A 24,245-nucleotide genomic window follows, 5' to 3' on the forward strand; every position below is an offset into this window, starting at 1 on the left:
TCGTGGTGGTTTAATTCCCATTTCAGGGATGCAATCTGAAGGCGGGGAACATAAACACGAGGATTGCCGTTAATTCTGGTGGCCGGTGTGAAAAGCCCTCAACCCAAGTTCCCAGAGTGCAGAGCCTTTGTGGTGTTGCCAGGGAGCACCTCTGGCAGGGCAACCACAGCACTGATGGACGTCAGTCCTGCAGACCAGTCCCCAGGTGCCTCTGCCTAAGCCTGGGGTGAGTTATCACCTGGGCAGATGTTGGCTTGGGCCTCCTGTCTGCACACAGGAATGAACATCTCCCTGTGGGCAGAGAAGTTTATTTCATGGCTCCGTGCATTATAATGGCAGAACACTCATGATATCTGTAAGCCACTGGAAAAAAATATTACTGGGATTTTTTTTTCCCCCTGCTAGTTCTACTTTCATTTCTTCTGCCTCTCCTCTTTTCCCTCATGTCTTTCTCTGCTTTCGTTTCTTCTGCCTCTTTTCCCTCTTACCTTTCCCTGCTGGTTCTGCTTTCATTTCTTCTGCCTCTCCTCTTTTCCCTCCTGCCTTTCTCTACTAGTTCTACTTTCATTTCTTCTGCCTCTCCTCTTTTCCCTCTTACCTTTCCCTGCTGGTTCTGCTTTCATTTCTTCTGCCTGTCCTCTTTTCCCTCTTACCTTTCCCTGCTGGTTCTACTTTGATTTCTTCTGCCTCTTTTCCCTTCTGCCTTTCTCTACTGGTTCTACTTTGATTTCTTCTGCCTCTTTTCCCTTCTGCCTTTCTCTACTGGTTCTACTTTCATTTCTTCTGCCTCTCCTCTTTTCCCTTCTGCCCCTCAGGCTGCTGTTCTCCCTCTTTCCTCCACCTTTTTGTTCCCTTGGCTTCCTCCTCACTGGGGAAATTGGTTCTTTGTTTTGCATCATGTGAGCTACTGGGTTTTTTTCTTTTGCTGCGACACAGCAAAGGAGCAGGAGTGTCCCAGTTAAAGCTGCCCATGAGCACAGGAAGGTGCAGAGGCTGTGCTGGGGAAGGTTCAGCTTTTGCAGGGTGTCTCCCTGTGCTGTTGCTTCCCATTATCCTGCTGAGCCCCAGTGCTGTGGTATGGAAACTGTGTGTGGTTGTTGTTCTGATGTTTCTGGGAAGCTGGGAATAGATTCTATTCTTACGGGTGTGTGTGGTTTTGTGTTTGGGGTTTTTTAAAAGCAGCGAAATTTTGAAATTTTGCATGAAACTCCTTGTCTAAAATTCCGTGGATTTAGTGAACAGAGCTTTAAAAACAAGGATGGAATACAGAAGAATTACCTGGCAGCTGCATCTTCTAATACATTTGAAGTCATGAGCTTTATGTGACACATTTGTGTAGCCAAGCTGTAAAATTTTGTTCACAGTGACGATTATGCTAAGAACCAGCACATGGAAATGAGTATTTTTTTTTCTTTTCTTTTCCTCTCCTCGGTGGTAAACATGCCTCACAGTGTGAGCATTGTTAATGCAAATGCCAGCATCCTTTTGATACTCAGTGGTATTTTTGAGGAAGGCAGGGGTTGGGTCACCCAAGTGGATGGAACATGACTTTTTGTGCTGGAAACAAGGACACGGAGATCTCTTACACTTGGAATTACGAAGATGTGTTTTGTCCTTGGTTTCACGCTCCTCTCTACAAGCAAACCTTGATCTCCCAGGCTTGTGTTTAGTTTTCAGACTTGGCTGGTACTAATTAGAGACAAACCAGGTGAAAAACAGTGAGTCACGTTGAGGAAAAGATGTGGGCATTTTTCTATCGAAGCAAAGTGCTTTTACGTGTACAGTCTGTATTTCTGGTTAAGCATGAGGAGGTTTTCATGTCCTGCCAGGGTATTTTTAAGCGTTAAAGTAATAACATAAGAACCTAAACAGAAAAAAAACCCCAAACATTTTACAATCACTAAAGAAATTGCCACTGTGGCACTGTGAGTTCTGGGCTGAAAACCTCACATTTTCCAGAGCTAATGGCACATCTTTGTGCCCCTGATAAATTCTCAGTGTGTTTGGTTTCACGTGCAGCCTTCCCTTTGCACAAGCAGCTGGCTGAAAGAAGTTATTCTGGCTTTTTCTGCTCTTCACTTTGTCTCCTCTTCCTTCTTAGCTCTGAAATTTTCCCCTTTGAGTCACTGCAATGCGTTAGGTACTCGTGTAGCTCACCCCCTCACAAACATCCATGCCCATGGGCTTTTTATTTGGAAACTTGTGTTCAAGCTCACAAGGCTGCAGCCCTGCCAGCTTGCTCTGTGTGTGTGGGTGTGCCAGGAGCAAATGATCAATTACTGACAAGGAGAGAAATCTCCAGGGTGGAGGAGGCCCTGGAGATACCCAGAGAGTGTTTTTCTTCTGAGGTTCCTGCAAGGATAGAAATCCGGTTCTTTCAGGGGCTTGCAGAGCATGGGGTGACATCAGGCTGGCAAGCTGTCACCAGTGGGGTTTCAGCATCTCCAGAAACACCTGGGACACAGGACTTTGAGGGATACTAAGGAACTTTGTTGAGGGAACTAAACTGGGAGCAGCTGAGGTATTTTCTGGAATTTTTTAGGAGGAATTTCTTCCCTGGAAAGGTGATTAAGCGCTGGAAGGGGCTGCCCAGGGGAGGTGGTGAAGTCACCGTCCCTGGAGGTGTTTGAGGAAGGACTGCGTGTGTCACTCAGTGGTGTTTGCTCATGGGTTGGACTCCCTGATCCCAGAGGTCTTTCCCAACTCAACCCATTCTGTGATTCTGTGGGTTAATCCCAAATGTTATTCTTCTGAAGGATGGGCCCAATCCTCACCTTACAGAGGTGCTTTTTTGTACTGTATTGGTGCATCTTCAAAGGTTTTGCTTCTCCTCTAGCATTTAATTTCTAATAATTCCTGTATTAAGCAAATGTTTTAAGGGGAAGGGAGGGAGTACATGCTGCTTGTAAAGCTCTGAATTGCTTATTGGTGGAAGCTGCATCAGCCTGGCGTTGTTCCATCCCCCAGGGTCTCAACACAGTCATCATCATCATCATCATCACATCTTTTTTTTTTGTGCACTTGCCTCCCCTTTCTTTTTCCACCCAAGGAAATCAGAATCCAAAAGGGAGCCTTGGAGCTTATCTTGTTAGAAAAACCTCCAGATTTCTGGCTTGCTGTCGCTGTCATCATTGAACAGCACTGCAGTCAGGTACCATGGTGATCTTAAACACTGCCACGCTGCCTGCGTGTACTTGTCAAATCATTTTTGTAAGGGCTTTTTTAATTGCTTTGATTCCAAGATGCTGAAACAAGAGGCATATCTAATCCCCACTACAATGTCAATGCTGTTTACCTGAGAAGAAACTAATTTTTCATGATTTGCTTAGTGCTTGTCAGCACCTTCCTCCTTTGTACAGCTGCAGCTGCACGAGAACAGCTTCTGACGTGGGAATCTGCCTGAGTAAAAGTGCTGAAAACTGAAATAAAAATGGAGCTCTGCTTCTGGGCCTGGCTTTCAAATGAACGCTGGTAAGGGACTCCCTGAAAGCAGAAATACAAAACAATATTCTCCTAACTTCCCTGGCCTTTAACTTGATCAGGAAGCAGCTCTTAACAGCCTTGTTCTGGGCTTGAAATGTTTTTTCTTTGACGCGGAAAACGCGTTGCACACAGACCTCAAGGCCGCGGCCACAGAAGGATCAAGAGGTGGAAGAGCAGAACCAATTTGGAATTGTGTTTAGACATCCCTTGTGGCACCAGGGCTGTGTAATTCCCCTTCCCTGTGGTTCCAGAACCATATAGGAGCCCAAGGAACAACAGAATCCTCCTCCCTGCGGGTATGAGTGGTTAGCACCATGATCCAGCTGATATCACCCTGTGAGGGTTTGTGCTGTCTCTGACCCACTGAGGTTGGAATTCCTAGCTCTTCCTTACCTGAGGCATGCAAGCAACGGAAAAAGCTTTCTTTTGAGGGGCTGTGGAGTTTGAGAAAGCCAACAAACAAGTTAATGACAACTTAAACTATAAGCATAGTTATAATTGTTCCTTTTTTTCCTCCTCATTTCATGGCTCACATAAGGATCAAGTGGCCAGAAGCACCAGAAATTACCTTCCTGGGAAACTGGGGCAGGGGCTGGAAATAAATCTTTGAGTGGGAGAGCTTTCTTCTGGGAGAACTTTTACCAACATAAACATCGGAACACAGAAAATCTGGTTCTGTTACATCTAAATAACTGGTTGTGTTGGCTTGACAAGGGCTGATTTTCAGCATCTAAAGTAAAAGGGGACTTCTGTTTATTTGTTATTAATCTCAGGATCTGAGATTCGAAATAGTTTAATTTTTTCTTCCTCCTACTTCGAAAAGAAGGCCACAGACTCCTCCTGGGGCTGATCCCTGCAACACCTACCTGGGGTCAAGCAAATCCCTGGGGTTTTGTGTTCATTCAGCTGAAGCTCTGTCTCTAAGGTTGGCCTTGTTCTTTGGAAAAAAGAGTCCAGAGAGCAAGATAAGGCTCGAGGTGACGAATTACTGTTGTGCTAATGGCTCGTGTTTCACTGAGGATGTAGCTGAAATGGGGCAATACCGGTGTTGTTACAGCAGGAATGATGAAGATACTGCAGGGGTTTGTTTCCTTCCATGAGGAGTTGAATTCCAGCTTTTCCGTGTGATGCCCATCTTCCCTAACACAGCCTCTGTACACTGGGCTGCCTGTTTTCCTGCTGCACAGGGCCTTGGGGTGATGTCAGGAAATGTGAATTACGGGGAAAGGAGTGGAATTACTCAGGGTTTCGTTTGTTCCCCCTCCTGGCAGCAGCTGAAGGAGAGGGTTTGTTTGCCGAGTTCAAGTGCCAGGACGTCGGTGACGTTTCTGACAGATGCTGTTCTCCTGAGACATGGCAGCGCTGCGTTCTTTTCCAGCTTGGCTGGACCCACCGAGTCTCAGTCTGCAAGCAGGGCGGTTTTCCCTCCTCTGTACTGTGGATCCTGATACACACCTTTAGACTATTTCTTCAAATTTCTTCATAGTGGGAACAGTTTCCCGGAGTTTTGTATCCCAGGTATCCTTGGAAGAGATCTTTTCCCTAGGGGGATACAAAATTAGTGTGACCAGACTGGAAACAGCGAAGGAAACAACGACAGAACGCAAGATTCCAACGGCTGCCTCCAAGAAGTAACGATAAATCTGGGAAGATTTATTCCCCCACCTCATATTTGGCAGGTCAGAATAGCTTCTGAATGGTGTGTGTTGAGCCTCTGGAGGTTCCTCCTGTGGTCAGGGGTGGGAGAGAGAGCCTGGGGTGGATTCCAGGGAAGATCCAGCCCGACAGAGGCTGCCTTAAGCACTGCAGCTACCCGGAGCGTGTGGGGTGAATACCCCTCACTATTTGTGCTTCAGTGCACCAATATTTGTAAAAAGCCCCTCGGTTGCTCAGCCAGCACCTCGAAAAGCCACCTGCCAAGTTCAACCGCTGCAGCAAAGAGAAGTTTGTTCGTGGTACCTGTCAAAAATAAATACCGTATTATTGGCTTTTTTGCGGATATTAGGATAAATATTAGACGTGTAACATTAAATTAACTTTACTGTGTGAATATGGTTTTTATTTCTGCTATTAACAAAGCTTAAAAGTAGTAATAGGATAGTTAATATATAATTATACTTGCAATTAAACTGTCTGCTTAGTTAAAATAACATCCAGTGAACGTATAATAAGGACTCTGCTACTGACGTGTTAACTATAAGCACTTGCTGTCTGTAGAAAAAATAGACCAAAGCCCAAACTAAAAGTTAAAATAAAGACCAAAACCACAACCAAGACAAACCCAAAGAAGAGCCCATACAAAATAGTTCCTGGAATATATAAAGTAGTTTATAAAAAAACCGTAAATATGCATAATAGTTTATAAATATACAAGCTACTATAATAGAAAAAGTATTTTTAAAATATCTCTGAAAATAATAAGTTTGCTCTTAGCTAAATGCCAAACACCCAGCCATTTAACCCTTTGCTTTATCTCCATCTCCTGTTGTCTTTTTATTGAACTTTTTAAATTTTACCCAGAAAATAAACCTCATTTTTCACAGTACCGCTGCCTGTATTCGCTGTCCATCCACTGTTCATCATCATCATCATCATCATCATCATCTTTTCCTGATCCCTCCAAACTCACAGATACCTGGCAGCATTCTCCTGCCTCTTTTTGGGAGGTCACACTATTCAGTCTTTTTTGTCTGCAGTGGTAAGAAGGGGTGAAAAGCCTTTCACACTTCGACTTCTCCATTTTTAAAAGCAGGAAATTCAAGGTGAGTGCAATTTTTGGTGAGGGTTGCACAGTTATAAAAGCTGTTACACAAATAATGGAAAAATACTTTTATATGGATTAAAAAAGAGGGAATTTGTTCCTCTAATGCTCTGAATGAAACAAAGTCTTCATCCACTAACTCATCATCTGTTGCCCACAGAAATATTTCACCAGGGTGAAATCCACAGGAATGAATGCCTACTGTCCTCTGTGTCTTGAACTTCTAGCCTGCTTTCCGTGGATATCCTGTGCACTCCTTGGGTGAGGGAGTTTCATGCCAGGGAACAGCCCTGCTGATAGTCAGAATTCAGGGGAAAAACGTACCAGGAAATGCACAGGTCAAAAGGAGGGAAAATTTTAGTCAAGGTGATATTTGTAATATTCCTTTACAGGAATAGATGTTGTACTCGTAAACCAGCAAAAGAGTAGTGCTCCTTTGCTTCTCAGGAAATTTGGAAATATTTCTTTTTGAAATTCTATCTCAGATAACTCATGGCTAAGGGAAAAACTTCAGTATTTCGCCGAGTGGCTTTCCGTGGAAGGAGCTGTCTGGCCAAACACTGCAGTGTGGCTGATACCAACTTAAAAAGCCTTCCCAAATCCTCACGCTGTGATGCTATCAGCTGTCTGTGTTATCATCATCTTATCTGTATTGCCGTGGAGGAAAGAAAAAAAGCTGTTGAAGTGCAGGGCTGTGGCTGTTGGGTGCTCCTGGTGAGGATGAGCCAAGCGTTTGGCTTTGGAACAGGAGAGCTCAGCCCACAGCAGCCGCAGATTTTAAAGTTTTAAAGTTACAGTTTTGTTTCTGTTCTTCTCAACGTGCGGAGAACTTTGTTTTTGTAGCGTTTTTGGAGAACATGGTTAAATTCTTTCAGCACGAATTCGTTGTGTCTGACCTGGGGGGGGGGGGGGGGAAAAAAAAGGTCATTTATGCTTATCTCTAAAGTGTGTTTGAAATGAAAACGAAAGGAAAACAGTAAACAACGATGGAGACAGGGCTATTTCTGCCCTGGGATTCTGCCTGCTGTCCCCTGTGCACACACTGTAATTTATTGCTGGATGAGGTGAGTTGCACACCAGGCTTACACCATTTATGAATTAACCTCTGCAAAGTGATGTTTTGCAGGGACTGCAGGGAGGAGAAGCCCTTTTGCCTCGTGTTGTGGCTGCTGGGGGCTCTCCTCATCCTACAAAATTCAGCTTTTCACGTTGGCTTGGTCATAAAACGAGTAGTGGGGCAGACACCACGCCAAGAGGAGGCAACACAGCATCTCCTTTATTAGCAGAGTTTCAGTTCAGCACCTTTAGCCTTTTCTCCACGGAAAACACGGCTAAAGCTTAGCTTGCCTTAGGCTTCATTTCTTCAGATCGCCTTTTGGCCTGTTCACGTGGGAAGGATCAAGTCTCCTGTTGTTCTCTGGGCACTGAATCGCAGTCCCTGTTGCAGGATTGTGAAGTCGCACCTCCCAAGAAAGGCGTTTTTGTCTGGCTGAAGTGCTGCTGGCCAAGCGCCGGCAGCAGCGCTGTCTGCCCGGCTGGGCAGCGCTTGGCGTGTCCCAGCTCTGCTGCTGGGCTGGGACGGGATCTCATGGAGGGCATTAACCACCGAGATGCTGATGCCTGACTGCTCACCAACGGGTGCTTGGAAAAGCTTTTGGGCCAGGGGATGTTTTCCCAGGGACAGGACGTGTTTAGCCAAGGCGTGTCCTGCCGTCCTGTTGCACCACAGCTCTGGCAGCTCTGGAGGTCGGTGGCTCAACGTGATGAGCACATCCCTGTGTCAGAACATCCCTGTGGCTCCTTGGTGGAGCCCTGGGCACTGAGGATTCCAGGCTTTCTGTGCCCACAGGCACTGACCCCCCAGCAAACACTGCATTGGACCTGAGCCCGTGGAAAAGGCTCCCAAAATTGAGTGACAGCACTGGGATTGTGGGTGTGGGGTTTGGATAGAAGGGTGTGATAGCACAGGGTAGGAAACTCAGAGTTTAAGGGTTTAGAATATAGTAATAGATATAAAGCAAGATGGAGGATTTAGGGCAGAGGCTGAGTCCTTTTTCACCTTCTTCTCCATGGCTCTGGGTGGGGTTTTGGAATTGTGTAGAAAAATCCACATTGCGGGCCATGGGTGGTTGGTTCTTGGGTTAAAAGTAAAAATAATTGAGGTGTCATTTCATTATTGGACAGTTGATCTTTGAAAGGCCTTGGAAAGAGATAGAGACAGAGCCATTTTCTACCTTGTTAGTTAGAGCTCACCACTCGTGAGACTGTAACACAGATAAGAATTAATAAACATCTGAGTCCGGACACAATCGGCGTCTCCCGAGTACTAATCCCAGGTCTAACAGAAGGAAAGAAGATAAGAAAACCAACAGCTCCTCAGCCACAGCATATCCAGGTCACCTGGAAAGCCTTAGGGACACTTTGTGACCTGGAGCTGTGCTCAGAGTGTGAAGCCAGCCCCTCAGTGTGTTCGCTGCTGGGGGTGGAATGTTTACATCAGCCGCTGTCCAAACAAACATAATTGGTTTGGACTTTGTTTTTTGGACAAGGCACATCAATTGTGTGGTGAGGCTTTTACTGGCAATTACATGTTTGCTTTTCCCTCATAAAGTTACTTATGCACTGAGTCCTTTGATTTAAGAGACCAGTTTATTGGGCAGACACATACTGTTGTCTCCTCAGGTTACCCCTGTGAGATGTCCATCACCCATCCCTGAGCTGCTCAGCTTCATTCTCTAAGAGGGGATTTTAACGAATTTGCACTTTATTCTAAATGAAAGTGCCTATTTCTAAGAATGCTGTTTGTTGTTTTTGTGCTAGATCTCATGAAACACAAAAATATTTCATTATTACCGTTGTTGAGGAAATCTGGAATTCATTGCCTGTACAGAAAAATACTCTGGCATTTTGTTCTTAATCGATGACTAAGCTTTGCTTCAGAAATACTTGGTAATTCTTCAAATAGTACTTGTTCTTAGAATTAGCTGAGAGCGAGTACTCTTTGTCCTAAAGGAGGGAGAAACTGATAGTGTTCAATATTTGTCCAGCTGTCTTCCTACTCCTCCCATAAGTACTTTAAACCCTATGTAAATAATCACTTACAGTCCATTTTACATTGTTTTCATTAAAGCCATCTCTGCTTCCCCTGTAATTTCTCTTAGAAAAACCACCTTATAGCAAAAGCTTTTGTTTGGCATGAAGAAACCATCAGGTTTTACTCACTTCTTAAACTTTTGATTGAGCTTTTAGAAACACTTGGGAGAAAAACAGATCGTTCAAGAGAGGATGGTTTAAGGAAAAGCCTCGTTGAAGGTCGTGGTCTTTTCCTGCGTTCGCTTTGTATTTTTCACAGTCATCTGTGACTTAAAATATCTTCAGGTTCTGGAGTTTATTTGGAATGCCTGATGACAAGCTTCAGAGGGAATATTTGTAATCCTGGGCCTTGGGGAGAGTGTCCACAGCTGCTAATCCAGGACCAGGAGCTGAGGCTGAGCCTGGGGCACTGTAACACGTCCTGCACTTTGGCATACCTGCAGAGCTGAGTAACCATTCTGTGGCTGTACAGCCGAGGCTGCTGCACTGGAGCTCCATCAGGAGCCTCTGGGTTTGGTGGTTCTGAGGAAAACAGAGGATAAAGGCACTGATTTTCTAGTTTTTTTTCTAATCCCTTTGGTGTGCATAAGGTTCAGAGGATAAGGAGGGAAGGACGCCTTTTAAACTGGATCGTTTGTTTTGGTCTTAAGGGCAGCGAGCTATTTTTAGAGCTTTATCTGTGCTGTGAGTTAACTGAGGTATGGTTTGAAGTTCAGTCCAACAGGAATAGGGATTGTTTTACCAGCAGATGCGAACAACTTTGTTTTGTAAGTTGAAATCAGTGTTTAGTTACTCTGTCCCCGTTTGCATTGTGGATCCGAGTCGTGAGAAGATTCAGGACATAGATAGGGAGCAAGGCTGCTGAAACAAATGCACCCAGGGAGCAAAACTGGGAGGGCTTTGGAGATGCATTTGGCTTTTTTTTTCACGTGGATTGCCAAAAATAACTTGGCTTTTTATGTTACAGAGTGTGGATTGTTTTACATAACTCACTGCTGAGCTCATCAGTGTTAACAGCATAAATGAATAAACCCAGCCCAGATGCAGCATCAATTAAACCTGTCATTAGCAGATTCCATAGACCTTCATTTCTTGCAGTTTTTGGGACAAACTTCTTAAGGATTGTCAATAAACAAAGTCATGAGAGGCAAAGGCTGAAGCTTTCTGGTGATCCAAAGCTAATTTTCTTATGTGCAGAGGGATGAAATCCTTGGCTGGGACCAGGAGGGGGCCAGTGGGCTGCAGCCCAAATGCTCTCCTCAGGTGAAAGCAGGAGATTTCTCTTCTCTTCTCTTCTCTTCTCTTCTCTTCTCTTCTCTTCTCTTCTCTTCTCTTCTCTTCTCTTCTCTTCTCTTCTCTTCTCTTCTCTTCTCTTCTCTTCTCTTCTCTTCTCTTCTCTTCTCTTCTCTTCTCTCTTCTCTTCTCTTCTCTTCTCTTCTCTTCTCTCCTCTCCTCTCCTCTCCTCTCCTCTCCTCTCCTCTCCTCTCCTCTCCTCTCCTCTCCTCTCCTCTCCTCTCCTCTCCTCTCCTCTCCTCTCCTCTCCTCTCCTCTCCTCTCCTCTCCTCTCCTCTCCTCCTCTCCTCTCCTCTCCTCTCCTCTCCTCTCCTCTCCTCTCCTCTCCTCTCCTCTCCTCTCCTCTCCTCTCCTCTCCTCTCCTCTCCTCTCCTCTCCTCTCCTCTCCTCTCCTCTCCTCTCCTCTTCTTGACCCATGAACAAAGATTCCCAGATGATTGTACATAGATAAATTTATGGATGCCTGGATGGCATCCCTTTTAAAAACCACAAAAAGCTGAAATACAGGTGAAAAATCCTTCAGGCTCCTGGAATAATGTGTGGAGTTGCAGGCAGGAGACAGTGGCATTGTGTTTAGTTCTGCCTGGTGTTTCTTCTGGTCAGCCCTCTCCCTGCACAGGGAGCTTCAAAGGTCTTCCACAGACACTGTTTTGTTCCTTATTTTGGATGGGAGGAGGGGTAGGTAGGACTGCTTGCTGCCAAGGCTTCGCTTTCTGAGGTGGCCAGTCTCAAATGTGAATTTGAGGATCTAAAAGATTCCTTGGTCACAGTCTTGGGTCTTTCACATCACCCCCTCACCTTCCTCTGAGTTTGAGCATACAAAGCCTATCTTGCAGCTCTGAAAATTCATCCAGGCTTGAGTTTGCCTGTGAGCTGCCTGCTTGCATTGATCTCTTTTTCAGCAATGACTTGAAAACGAATCCATTTACTTAAAGACAAGTCCAGTTGTTGTCATCTGGCAGAGGCAATTGATTTGTGTGAGAGACAATTGATTTGTGGAGTTCTTCCCTGCTTCTTTAAAATCCTTTTTTTTTTTATTATTTCAAAGGAAAACGGTCTGGATTTATGGGTGCTGTCATTAATGGAAGGTAAATACATCTAGAATTCATGTAAAGCTCGCTTTGAAGGATAAAAAGCAAGTGTCACCTGAGCATTAATGCAAACATTAAAGCATCGCCAATATAAACATCCATAGGTAGCACCAGCTCCTCTCAAACCTTTTCAAGGTCTTTTTTTTCTTTCAAGAAGGAGCTATAAAGATATTTTTTGGGAACCAGATTATAGACCAGACACATTGAGCAAGATAAAATCCACATACAACCTGCTTCTCTGTGAAGCTTATGCAACAGGTTTGCAGCCTTACACAAACTGTTCCCATGCTGAATGTGATACAGCTTTGTGTAACAGGACTCTTATGTCATCTCTGCAATTTTTAAAGCAGAACTGGGTAATCCAACAGACCAGTAAGGGCATTAGAGGCTAAATGGGAGACTAATGACTACTGATGGATTACTGAATTTCAGGGTTTGAAGCTCTCGGCGTGGTCTCTTGCCCTGTGAACTGGGATCTCTTTGAGATAACCAGCCCGGCTCAGGCATTAAAGGAAAAGCTTTGCAAGAACTTCCTTGCTGCAATGGGATTCACAGTATTGAATTGGGGATGCTTGCTCTCATGTGCAGACCACACAGACACTGCAGAACGTCAAATTCTGGTAATAAACCCAGTCCTTGATGAGATATTTAAAATGCCTGGTTGTCTTACTGTTCTCCTCGTGTGAGTGGGGTGCTTTGTACAGCCTTGCTGACTGCTTTTCCCAAGCCCCTCAGGCACATGACAAGGTAATTGAAACAACTTGTTGGGTTGAAAAAGAGGAAACTTCCAAGAAGCAGGTGAGTGAGGAGGATCTCAAGCAGAGTAATTCATTGCCATGGCTCTCCTCATGCAGTCAGAGGTGGCAGCTTCCTGGTGGGACAGATTTTGTTTAAAGGCTGCTTCAAATTGTACTCTCCCATCCTGAGTTGTGTTGGCCTTCACAGGAATGAAGTCTCAGAGTGCTCGGTTACGTGCCTTGGCACATCTGATTGTTTGCCAGGAGGAAAGGGAAGAAAATACAGCTAATTTTGATTTCTTCAGCCAGAAGTGTTGGGTGATTATGTCTGTTGTAAAGGTTTTGAAGGGATTTCTTCTCCCTCAGCAAGAAACATTCTGTAGTCACTTTAAAGAGCGCTGGCCTGTTGTGTCACGTGTGAAAGCATTTGTACTGAGGGCAAGTTCTCCCCAAAATGGAGCTGTGAGCTGCTACGCTTGGTAACTCCAGGGATGGACCATTCCTCCACTCTTCAACATCTACACCGTATTTCTCCCCAACAATCTTTTCCCTGCTATTGTTTTCTTCTTGCTGCATCTGTTCCTCTTTCCCACTTCACGCAAAAGCACATTCATCATTACCACTTGGACATGTGGCCGAACAATGGCTTTTCTAAAGCTGCTTTTAGCTGAGCAGCACATCCAGCAGGACCTGTGGGACACCGCTTGTTGAATACTGCTGCTGTTAAACGCCCCAGGTGTGCAGCTGGGGGCTAGGAGTGTGTTGCTGCACGCTTTGGGATGCTCAACCCGTGGATAACAGGCCCAAAAAATGAACAGCAGAGTTAGGCAGAGAAGGAAAATTAAGCCCCCTTATATTTAATACAGCCTTGGGACAGTGCCTGTAGCATGGGATCATCTTTTTTGGACTTGTGAAGCTTGAAACATTTTGCTGTAAGTGCTGGATACTTTCTCTGTGTCACACAGGGGTGGCTCCAAACCAAAATAAGGGTTTGTGGGGTTTGTTTGTGGTTTGTTTGTTTGTTTGTTTGTTTTGAGGGAGAAAAACAACCCAACAACTCTGTTTTGCCCTTCACAGCTGGAAACTAAGAGGACAGCGATTAGAGCTTTCACCTAAGACAAAAAAAAATTAGGAAAGCTGCTTTTCTGGCCATTTTATGTGATAGCAATAAATCTCACTGAGCTGAGTGCATCTGTCCATATGGATGTGGCTATTCTGAGACTAAAGAACTTTTCACAGTGCTGCTGCTGCTGCTTCAGACCTGGGCGCCAGGTTCTTTTTTTGCTCCTGCAGTAGTTATGTCCTGGTGGGTGAATCTGTAGACATCAAATAAAAGATCAAATGCCAGCCCCTCATTATAGGCAGATAAATGGTTGTCAGCTGGGGGAAAGTGTGGTGATTCATGTTTTTAATGACAAGAAAATGGGGTTTCAAATGTTCTGTTTCTGGTAATAGAGTCTCCATGCAACGTGTTGTCTTTTGAAAGTCTAATCCCAATTCTAACCACTGTGGGGTTTGTTATTTGAACTTATTTCCAGCATGAATATCCCTCCCAGGCTGTTATTTTTCCATGCTTAAGACTCTTGTTTAAAAATAAAAAGTAGGTAGCTTGGAGTTGAATGCAGCCAGGTCAGTAAATCAGAATAATTTTTCAGCATTTCCATCCCTCCATCTTCCCCATCCAGAGCTCCTGAAGGGGATTTTTATTTTTATTGTCCTTCATGGATGAGGTCATCTCAAGTTATTGCACCCATTTCAAAGGGGTGAGGGGATGGTCCAGACAGCTGTTTCTGTCTTCGTCCTGTTTATGAATGATCCAAAGAACAGTTTCCAATTCCTGGAAGCTCTAGAGCTTCGTTTTTCATTTTGACTAATTGTTTTCTTGAAGTAATGAGCAGTAGTGACTTCACAAAGCACGGTCTCCTGGCACCGAGCTCATTAATGACTCACTGTATCTTGAGCAGCAGTTAAAAATACGGTTTTTTCCACACTTTGAGAAAGTCCTGGTATGTTGTGCTCACAAAGGAAGCAATGTAATGTGTGGTGGGAGTGAGTGGAGATGTATTTCCTTATCATTTTCTGTTCATGAGCGTTTTGAGGCACGGAATCCAAGGCAACCAAAAGCTGCGAGAAAAAGGGGGGGTTGCCTTAAAGGTCTGGTCCAGATAAAAAATATTCCCTGGGGTGAGTTTTTTTTGTCATGGCCAATGACCCTCTTGCCTTCTCCTTAACTCCTCTACAGAGAAATGCAGTGCAAGGACCACTTGGCGTTTTTGAGGCTCACCTGCAGTGGGGGCACTAAAATGAATCCCCTGTGCTGGAAGACTTTGGCTTCTTTGGAGATTCCGTGATGGAAATTTCATCAGACCCGTTCTTGAAGAGCGGCTCTGGAGGACAGTGCAGGGAGGGGAGGGCATTATCCACCTGGGATAACCTCAGGAGAGGTTTCCAGCAAGGGAAATCCCTCCTGGCTCCTCTCAGGTGGTTCACGTTCTCATGGAGGTCTGATTCCCGTGTTTTAGTTGTTTGATTTAACCGTACTATTACTGATTTCTGTGTGAAGAACCTCTGGGTGCTTTAACTCTCTTCACTGATGGGTCAGGGAAAACACAGAAATGTTGTTTTTTTCTTGTGAGGACAAGTGATGCAGGGCCCCTCAGTGTCTGAAGTGCAGGTGCATCTCTGAAACTCCTGCTGAGGATTCAGCGCTGACCCGTTCCAACCCGAGCTCTGTGACTGCATTCCCCATTGGGAAGATGGCGTGATAGGAAAAACACAACGGGGTTTGGTTAAAAACCCAACTCTGGTGTTGTCAGTCCCTGTTTTGTTGTTTAAAATTCAGCCTGGAGGTTGTACTAATCCCTTTGCAGGAGCACAGGATCCCGAGGGTGGATTCAGCGTTCCTTCTGGGAAGCACCTCTGGGATTTTTTTGCAGTCAGGGTGTGTTGTTCTGCTTTTATAGCACACCAAAGATGTGTTTGATTTCTTTGTGCGACTGCCTGGCTTTCTTAAAAGGTGCAGTGGAAATTCCTGTTTTGAAAATTACTCTTTTTTTGTTGCTGTTGTTGTTTTGGTGCAGGGGGTGCTCGTGGTGCCTCCCCTGCTCTGCTGCTGCACGACCACAACAATCCCAAACCACAACCAAACGCTGCCACTGCATTGCTTTGAAATGAGAAGCTGAGGTCTGTCATGTCAATTTAAGGTGTTTTGTCAGCTTTTAATTACAGTCCTTTAAGTGGCTGCATAGAGAAGTGGCACAAACCCATTAAATGGTGGTGCTGAGTTCTCTTCGAGAACTTTTTTATTGGGGGATCCAGTCAAAGGAGGTCAGAAATGCCAGATTCTCTCCCTGGTTATTTCAGGAGCTCCATAATTAATACCATTACCTTCCTCATAACTCAGGCTGATATTTTAGAAATATCTTCACATATCCACAACCTGTTTCCAGAAATGTTAATTGGGCTTGTGGGATGAAAGGCCACTCCAAATGTAAAACTGCTTCCCAGCACTCTTCATCTCAGGATAATCCTTTTTATTTTTTTCCCCAAGGAAATTAAGGCCCATTTTATTACATCCAGCACTGTAATATGTAGTATTGTATATTATATATATTATATTTTTATATATATTTAAAATATAGGTACATTTCATGACAACAGCTAACATGACTGGAACTCAGCTTTGCTAATTCATGTATGATTGTAAATGAAGAAGTCTCCAGAAGGGAGATGAAACGATGCTTTGGAGCAAAGTCATTTGGGTTTTGTAAACCCTGAGCTCTGTGGGTGTTGTAAAGGCTTGAGAAGGAAGGGAAAACCAGGGGTGCAAGTGTTGGCTGGTCAGTGAAAATCCCTCTTGAGCATTCAGCGGGGGGGGAGCAGATAAAAGCAAGCTTAAGGAATGGGAGGAAATAAACCTGAAAATGGAATTATTTATTGCTGCTGCAACATACGTGCTGACTGCTGTCTCCTAACCTTGAAGAGAGGTGTAATAGGCATGGAAAGATGTAACAGGCATTATTAGCAGGGTCAGGAGAGACGTGAAAATCCTGGAGGTAGGAAGGGAAGGCAGACAGACACCCCCTGTTCTCACTGGCACCTTTGCCTTTCTAGGCAGGCCCCTTTTTTCCCTTCTTACCCTCAAAATAATCCAAATCTTTCCATGCACTGCCTCCCAACCCTTTGACAGGTAAGGGCTTAGCTTTCCCAGGAGACAAGGTGTTTGAAAAGCAAGATATTCAAACCAAACCCAGGTATTTTATCACAGTTTTATTCTATTTTATCACAATGCTGCACACTCTGTCCCGTATTAGCACCTTCTGGTCAAGAGGGCAGCAGGAAGAACAGCCATGGGAACAAACCCCAAGGCCTGCCAGGATTAAAAACCCTGTGCAGTGTTTTGATGCTTGAAAAGAGAAGAAGCACATGCATTTTAAGGACACAGATTTTACTCTAGTCCCACTTCAGGACAGCCGTGTAAAAGCAGGCAGCAGGATTTGGCATTGCACATCATCCTCCCCTTCCCTGCTGCTTGAGGGAGGGCTGGCTTTGAGTTGTGTGCTGCCGTTCTCCAGCCCATCCCCGTGCCTGCAATCACAGCAGCGGTCAGGGCTCTTTTATCTGAGAGCTGCTCTGTGAGTTCTGCCCCTCGGGAGCTGCAGGAGTGGTGTCCCTGTGCCCTCAGGGGGTGCCAGGCCACACTGAGGTCCATGAGGTGCTTGGAGCTTAGGTTGGTCTCCCAGGAGGACGTCTTCCAGCCAGGACATCTTTCAGGAGGTGAAATACATCCTATTTCTCACAGTGTTACTGCAAAAACAGTGACCTTCCCTTAGCCAAGGGGAGCCAGTCCCGAACCTGACATTTTCCTGGTGCAGGGGAAATGGGCTGTGGCGTTGCAGATTTACCCCTGATTTACACCTGCCCGCTCTGCTGAAGGCTGGTGGCCAAACTCTGGGTGCAGGCCAAAAAAAGACGGGTGGCTGTGGTGGAGAATTAAAAGAAATAAAGAGATTTCTCCTCACAGGAAGCTAAATGAGCTGTTCACATCATCTCCATTTTGCTCAGGAGAAGTGATTACGGTCTTTTATATTTCATTGCCGCCTTCTCCCCTTGTTCACAATGAGAAAAAGAAAGAGAACCGATGAAATATCTGATGTGGAGGAGCTGAAACCTTTCTTTGTGCAGAGGTTTCTCTGATTCTCACGTGTTTGTTTTCCTGTTCGGTTTCCATATGCTGAGTGGATTGCTTATTAATTGTTAAATGACTGCTCTGCAATTCAGTGATGGAAATGATTTCTACTTCAGGACCACTTGCCCTTGAATTGAGAACGGGAGGTCAACCAAAATTAGATAACTTCTCTTCAAAGCTTTTTTGTCTTTCTGGAGAAAAATCCAGTTCAACGTGATGCCTGTGAAGTTCCAACCTTCAAACAATCCTTGTGGCCGAGCTGGTTTTGGGCATCACGTTGAGAATTGGTGTCCTGATCTCTCCTGATGAGACCTTTAAACAGATTTATCCAGGTGTGGTGCAGAGCTGCTGTTCTATTGCCCACATTCGTCTCCAGAACGAATTGTGAAATCCCAGGTTGAATAAAGCAAAGTTGTAATTTTAACTGAGGCAAGGAGAGCTGTGTGGGCAGTCCCTTGGCTTCAGTGGGATTCTGCTCGAGGCAGAATTGTCCTCCCACGCTCATCTCTTCAGGGCTGCACCTCCAGCTCTCACTGTGAGCCTTTGCCTTTCACCTCACACGAGAAAAAGAGGCTGAAAAAAAAAGAAAAAAAAGAAAAAGGACTTAGGTATTATGCAGCAAATATTACCAAGGACGTGTTCTGTGGTTTAAAAAAAAAAAAGCAAAGAAAAATGCAAATCTGGAGCTTTTCCTTTATTTCCAGAAGAGAGCTGTATTCCTCTGGTGTCTCCCTGCTGGCACGAAACGCTGATATTTCTGCGCGTTCGATCCCAAGGTCACTGAGGTCAGTGCAGAGATTCTCAGTCTCTTCAGTGGACTTTGCACCACGCTGAGCAGGAGCTGCTGTTTTTGCTGATAGATCCGAGTGTGAGGCTTGTCCTGAGGCTGGAGCAGCGAGAGCAGCAGTTTTGGTGGGGCTGTAAACCAGGCTGCCCCCCTTTTTCTCTAGGAGTTTTCTCTTGGTGAATTGAAAGACAGCAAAAATGGCATTCTAAAAGTAATGTGGGGAAAAAAAAAAACCCAAAATTATTTAGACCAGTTTGTTTCTTGTTTTTTTTTTTTTTTTTTTCCCTTGTAAGTTCACACACTCAAATTGCAGAAAAGAAACAAACGTGTTTGCAGTGGCCACACCACTCTGAGTAGCTTCTTTTGGCCTGATAAGTTGTATTTTCAGACCATCAGAAAGGTTATGGATAAATGCCATAAAAGCGGCAAAAAGAAGAATCCTGTTTGGCGTGACTGCTTTGTCTTGTTAAATCTTTTAAGAAGGAAAGCCCAGCTGAATGCCTGCTGGACTGCAGGCGTATTTTCAAGCCTTTGGTTCCCTGTTTATGTATTTTTAGCTGAGCAGCCCTGCCCAAATGCCAGTGACTTTTCACCATCCACTTGAAGGGGGATTTGCCTGTGATTGCAGATGTGCGGTGCGTTACCTGGTGCCGTTGAGACACATAAATCAGCAGAGGATTTGCATGGGCTTAGCTCGCTGCTTGCAAAACTTGCAGCAACCCAAACAAACACCTTTGTGCTTTTGGTTCAGCTCTGGGTGTTGGAGCATTTCAGCAAGGGGACCTGCTCTTGTTTCAGGCAATCCAGGCCACGGGGCAAATGTGCAGAGTTCAGAAAGGAGCAGAAAAGGGGGTTTTAAACACGTCTTACTCCAAAATGCTGAGTAATTCTCATCTTTGGTCTCTTCTCCAGCACTGTCTGCTCTCATGGAAAATAAACTGGTTTAGTTACAGAACCCTGGAATGCTTTGGGTTGGAAGAGGACATTCATTTCTGCTCAGCTTTTATCTTTGGTGTGACACTTTGAGGCAGGACATTCGTGGATTCCTGAGTCATTTATGCAACGCGTAAACGTGAAGGAGCCGTGGGGGAGCAAAGAGCAATGTGTTTTGGGGCTGCTACGCCAAATTATTCAGCCTGCAAACCAGCAGATGCCAGAATCCCAAGTCACGTGGCCTCCTAAAGGTCAGGAATCCTCTGCTCAGGTTTTTAGTGCATTCTTTAACTGGATTATTTCAGAATGCAGATTATTTGAACTGTGTTGGTTGGTCTGGTGTAAAAGTAATTCTTACCCCCAGAGTTCATTGCTGTTGTCCTGGTGTTGTGTCTTGCAGTAACAGAGAGGAATGTGGTTGGCACTGATTTGATCAAATAAAAAGTTACGTTAAAAGCCCAGAAATTTCCTTGTGTCCTTAGGAGTTCACCAAGAGGATGGTCTTGGTGATTGCTACCCTGTTACAAAAACATCCCTCGGGGGCAGGGGGGGTTTGATGCTCTCACTGGATACTTCCCAAAATATTTTTAAAGAATAACACAAACTCGTTGAAACTTAATTCTGACTAAGTGTGTGTGTGTGGGGGGGGGGGGGGGGGTGTATGATAATGAGTGGTGTTTGTTTTTAATTTGATTCCCATGTTGGGTAATAGGTAGGTTAAAAGGTAATGGAACTGAATTCCAGATCTAAAGAACGTTCTCACTAGAAAAGCTGGATTTGGTGTAAAAAGCAGAAGGTGCATCAGTGAGGACTCTTTTCCTTAGAAGAAAAACCCCAAGCGAACCAAACCCAGCGATCAGAAAACAAGGACAGCTGTCAAACAGGGCGCAAAAATGCAGCTGATAAATGAGGAAGGGCATTTAGCCTGTGAGGTGCCTGCGGAGGACTGGGGGAGGAGAGCACCTCACCTTGCAGTGAGCTGACACAGCAGGCAGGCCTTGGATAAGTGATGATGGAGCTTTCTCATCACCCTTGTGAGAGACAGAGCCTGCTGCCCTGCCAGAAATGGAGCTTTGAAATAGTTTTTACATAGTTTTCCATGTGAGATATATATATATATAAACATTTATGTCATATATATATAGAAGACTATATAAACTACATATGTATATATTCTTATATAGTTATATATAGGTTTTATTTTAGGTTTTAATGCCTATTTTGTTTCAAATCTTACAGCAATACAAAGGTAATTTAATTTTTTTTTTTTAATCCCGGCTTTATGTGCTTCCGTGTAGAGTTTGGTGAAGCTTGCAGGTATCACTGGTTTTGTTTTTGTTTGTTTGTTTGTTTGTTTTGTTTTGGTGGGGGGGTTTGTTTGTTTGGTTTTTTTGTTTTTGTTTTTTATTTTTTCTGGGGCATATGATAATGACAGCAAAATCCACCAAAAAACACAGTGGGTTGCAATCTGTTGATTTCATACTCCCCACATTTCTGACAATACTAAGTTCATTATTTTAAATTCTAATCTGAGCTTCTTTTATTCAATTCAAAGCTTCCTTTTTTTTTTCAAAAAAGGAAAAGAAAAACCTTTTCAAACCACTTCATGCATTTCTTTCTTAATGTTTTTAGCTCTGTTTACACCTCGGTTTAAACAGCAGCTGGCTCAGGACCCAAGCAGAGTTGCCTACCAGGCTCCCTGAGACAGTGTCATTAACCTAAGCAGGTTAATTGATTTATTTGGCGTGCCATTACACCTATTTACCTCAAACCAGTCAGGCAGCAGTGGAGAAAACGCTCCTGTTAAAGATTAAACATTCCACACTCACTGTTTTAGGGCTGGGAAGAGCTGAAGCTCAGCTGTGCCCTCGGAGATGCTGGAATTCAAATGAAACGTATTAAAGCTACAGAGTGTGCTGCCTTCTAATTAGTTACACAGATTTAATTATGGTTTGGCTTTGTGTTTTCTTCAGCACTTCCTGAAAAAAAAAAAAAAAAGCTGCATCCACAAATGCTCATTTTTCACGGAGAATATGAAATACGAGGGGAGTTTGTTTTCAGGAGGCTGATAATGCAAAAGGAATGACATTACATTTGCTGTGCACTATCAGGGACCTACTTTTATCCCCTGGAATTGTTCCATTTTCTGCAATCCTTAATCTGCTTAATCTGTGATATTACAGGCTTGATGTTACATTAAAAGTATTAAAAAAAATCTGCAATGAAGTTAACTTTTTTTTTTAAAAAAAAGGGGATGTAATAATAATTTGCTTAAGAGGTTCCTGGTTCATGTAATACCAGAATAATGGAGAATTAAAAGGCACTTGCGGATACAAATATTTGTGCTTTATTTGATACAGTATTATGGAAATGAATTGCACTTTGCATTCGAGTTTTTGAAGGGCAGATCGTGGAGATGTAGCAAAAAAAGAGCTCTGAATTGAATTAAAAATAATGAACTTAGTATTGTCAGAAATGTGGGAGTATGCGATCAATGGATTGCCATCCATTGCATTTTCTGTGGAATTACCTAGATTTCGCTGTCGCTGTCATATGCCCCAGTATATCTTGCAGAATATTAATGAATATATAAGTAGTTTGGGATCACAACTGATGCAATGTGAGAGAAGAATCGATGCAGCATCTCATGCTTTCGTCATTCTGCGTTGGTTTGTGGCAACTTCTTGGAGAATTTATTGACTCTCCATTATCGGGGAGGGTAAAACCAACAGGATTGGAACCACGAGGAGAAATAAAATTCAATCTAAGACAAGTCAAAGATTAAAACCAAGCAGAAGAGCATCTAAACTCAAAGGAACGCTTGAATAACGCATGATTGTCCGCTCCAAAGGCATCCTAAAGGATCAGCGCTAAAGCCCTGCAATAGTCCCCCTGCTCCAGCAGCTCTTGGCTGGCTGTGTTCGCACTCCCGGCCATCCCAAGCCGAGGCTTTTGCAGTGTCTGAAGAGCGTTTTCCTGCTAATTCAAGCCGGGATAATTCCTTGACAAAGCAGCGCTAATGATCTTACAAGCGCCGCTTGTCGCTCGCGGAGTTGAGACTCTCGGAGCGGCTCTGGCGCCTTGGCCGGTGCCTTTGAAATGCTCGATGTTGGTCCCGATCGAGGGGAAATGAACAGGGAGAGAATGAGACGAGAATTCTGAGGGGTTTCTTTCCGTTCTTCCAGCGCAGAGGCTACAACTTAAAAATACGGCGTGTATCAAAGTTGCTGCCCAAACTGATGCAGTAGAGAACAATCGTAATTTTTTATTTTTTTTTAAGTTTTCACTTTGTGAGGGTTGGCTTTCTAAAAACGCACGGGGTTTTTAAGTATGGTTACCGAGACAGAAAAAGTCACTCTTCTCTCAGTCTCTCATATAAATATTTTTGCAGCCCTGTGTTGTTGCAGCTCCTAGAAAACCCGATTCCAGGCTGGGGCAGTTTGTGTTTCTTGGATGTTTTGTTTTTGCAGCTCCTTTTTATAGCCCGGGCTGGGAGTGAAAAGGGGAGGAGGGCTGGGGAAATGTGTAGGGACAAACCCAAGGCGGCTGCAGGAAACGGGGCCTGTGGGAGCTCAGGACTCCTGAGCGACACAACGAGCACGATTTCAGCTGAAGTCCTTTATTGCTGACATTATATTGCATTTATAAATTTTCAGACTGCTGTTTAGGCGTTCACGCATTTCTTGATTGATTCCTCTGCTTTAAGAGCTCAGCACGTGTCTTTTAGGGGATTTGCTTACAGTCTTGAGCTCTTCTGGCCTCCTTCATCTCATTTTTGTTGTCTTGGTATTTAGTTTCTCAGGCTCTTCTGTTTATTTTTAGAACAGTTTGCGTTCCTGCAACTTCGATACATTTTCAAAGTGCTGCTGATAACAATAACCAATCCTTACAGGCGGTGGTTTGGCTGGAACACTTTGTATTTATTGTGAATTATTCAGATCCATTGTTAGAGGGTGCCCATTCCCACACCTTCCTGGGGGCATCCAGCGGTTGTGCTGCTCCTGGAGGACACCTTAGGGAAGGAATAAGGATTTCTGTATTTCATGGGGGAGGTTAACTAACAAAGCATTAAATGAAATGGAAGCCCAGCCTGATTTGCAGCCCTCTTGGCTCAGGCTTTAGGTTGGTCCACATGAGAGTGGATAAGCAGGCACCATCCAGCCCACATGGGAGAGTTTTAGCTGCTTTAGAGCTGAAAGAATGTTTGGTGAGTGCACTTACACTTGTACTGAGCGGCAGTGTCTTTGTGTAATCAAAGAGTTTTGTGTAATCAAAGAGGTTTGTTTTGATCAACTTACATTCCTTTGGACTGACAAAACCTGAAGAGGGGAGAAAAAAAAAAAGTCCTTATGCATTAAGCTCAGGCAAAAACATCTTCTCGAGAAGCAGGCACCTCCATCTCCTGCTGTCCCCTCACGTTCCCCTTGTGGTTTAGCCGTGAAATCAGCTTCAGCACATCTCCAGGGACTTTTCTAGTCAGGTCTGGAAAAACCAAGGATGCTAAAACTGGGGAGATTCAGCAGGAGCTGCAGAGTTTTTGCAGTCCCAGTTTGCAGCAGTTGCTCAGGGTAGGCTGATGCTGCTGTCCAGGCCTGCTGGTATCCACGGGGAATGGTTAATTCAGCATTAATTAACAGTTAGGTTAACTGTTCTCTGTCTTCTGCATGCTGCTCCTCAAAGCCTCAGGGGTTAACTCAGGGGCTGCTTCAGATCTGACTTTTCCAGTGCTTGCTAATCAAGGAATGCTGTGAGAGATTTCCTTGTGCGCTTTCTTATGCATCTCCTGCACACACATCAGCCTCGGGCAGATCCCGCCCGGGTTTTTATCACTGATACAAATTAGCCCTCCTAATCAGACAGGAGAATGCGAGGAAATCCC

The 24,245-nt window shown here is 44.4% G+C and overlaps 1 protein-coding gene across 1 annotated transcript in view; it reads left to right on the forward strand.

Annotated features, from left to right (window-relative positions):
* COMMD1 (copper metabolism domain containing 1) overlaps positions 1 to 24,245 on the forward strand; it is a 50,859-nt gene that overhangs the window by 26,353 nt on the left and 261 nt on the right. The gene's annotated exons all lie outside the window — the stretch shown is intronic.

This window comes from Chamaea fasciata, unplaced genomic scaffold (assembly GCF_029207755.1).
Source record: "Chamaea fasciata isolate MVZ Bird 193981 ecotype frontalis unplaced genomic scaffold, bChaFas1.0.hap1 SCAF_3, whole genome shotgun sequence".
Lineage (NCBI taxonomy): Eukaryota > Metazoa > Chordata > Aves > Passeriformes > Sylviidae > Chamaea > Chamaea fasciata.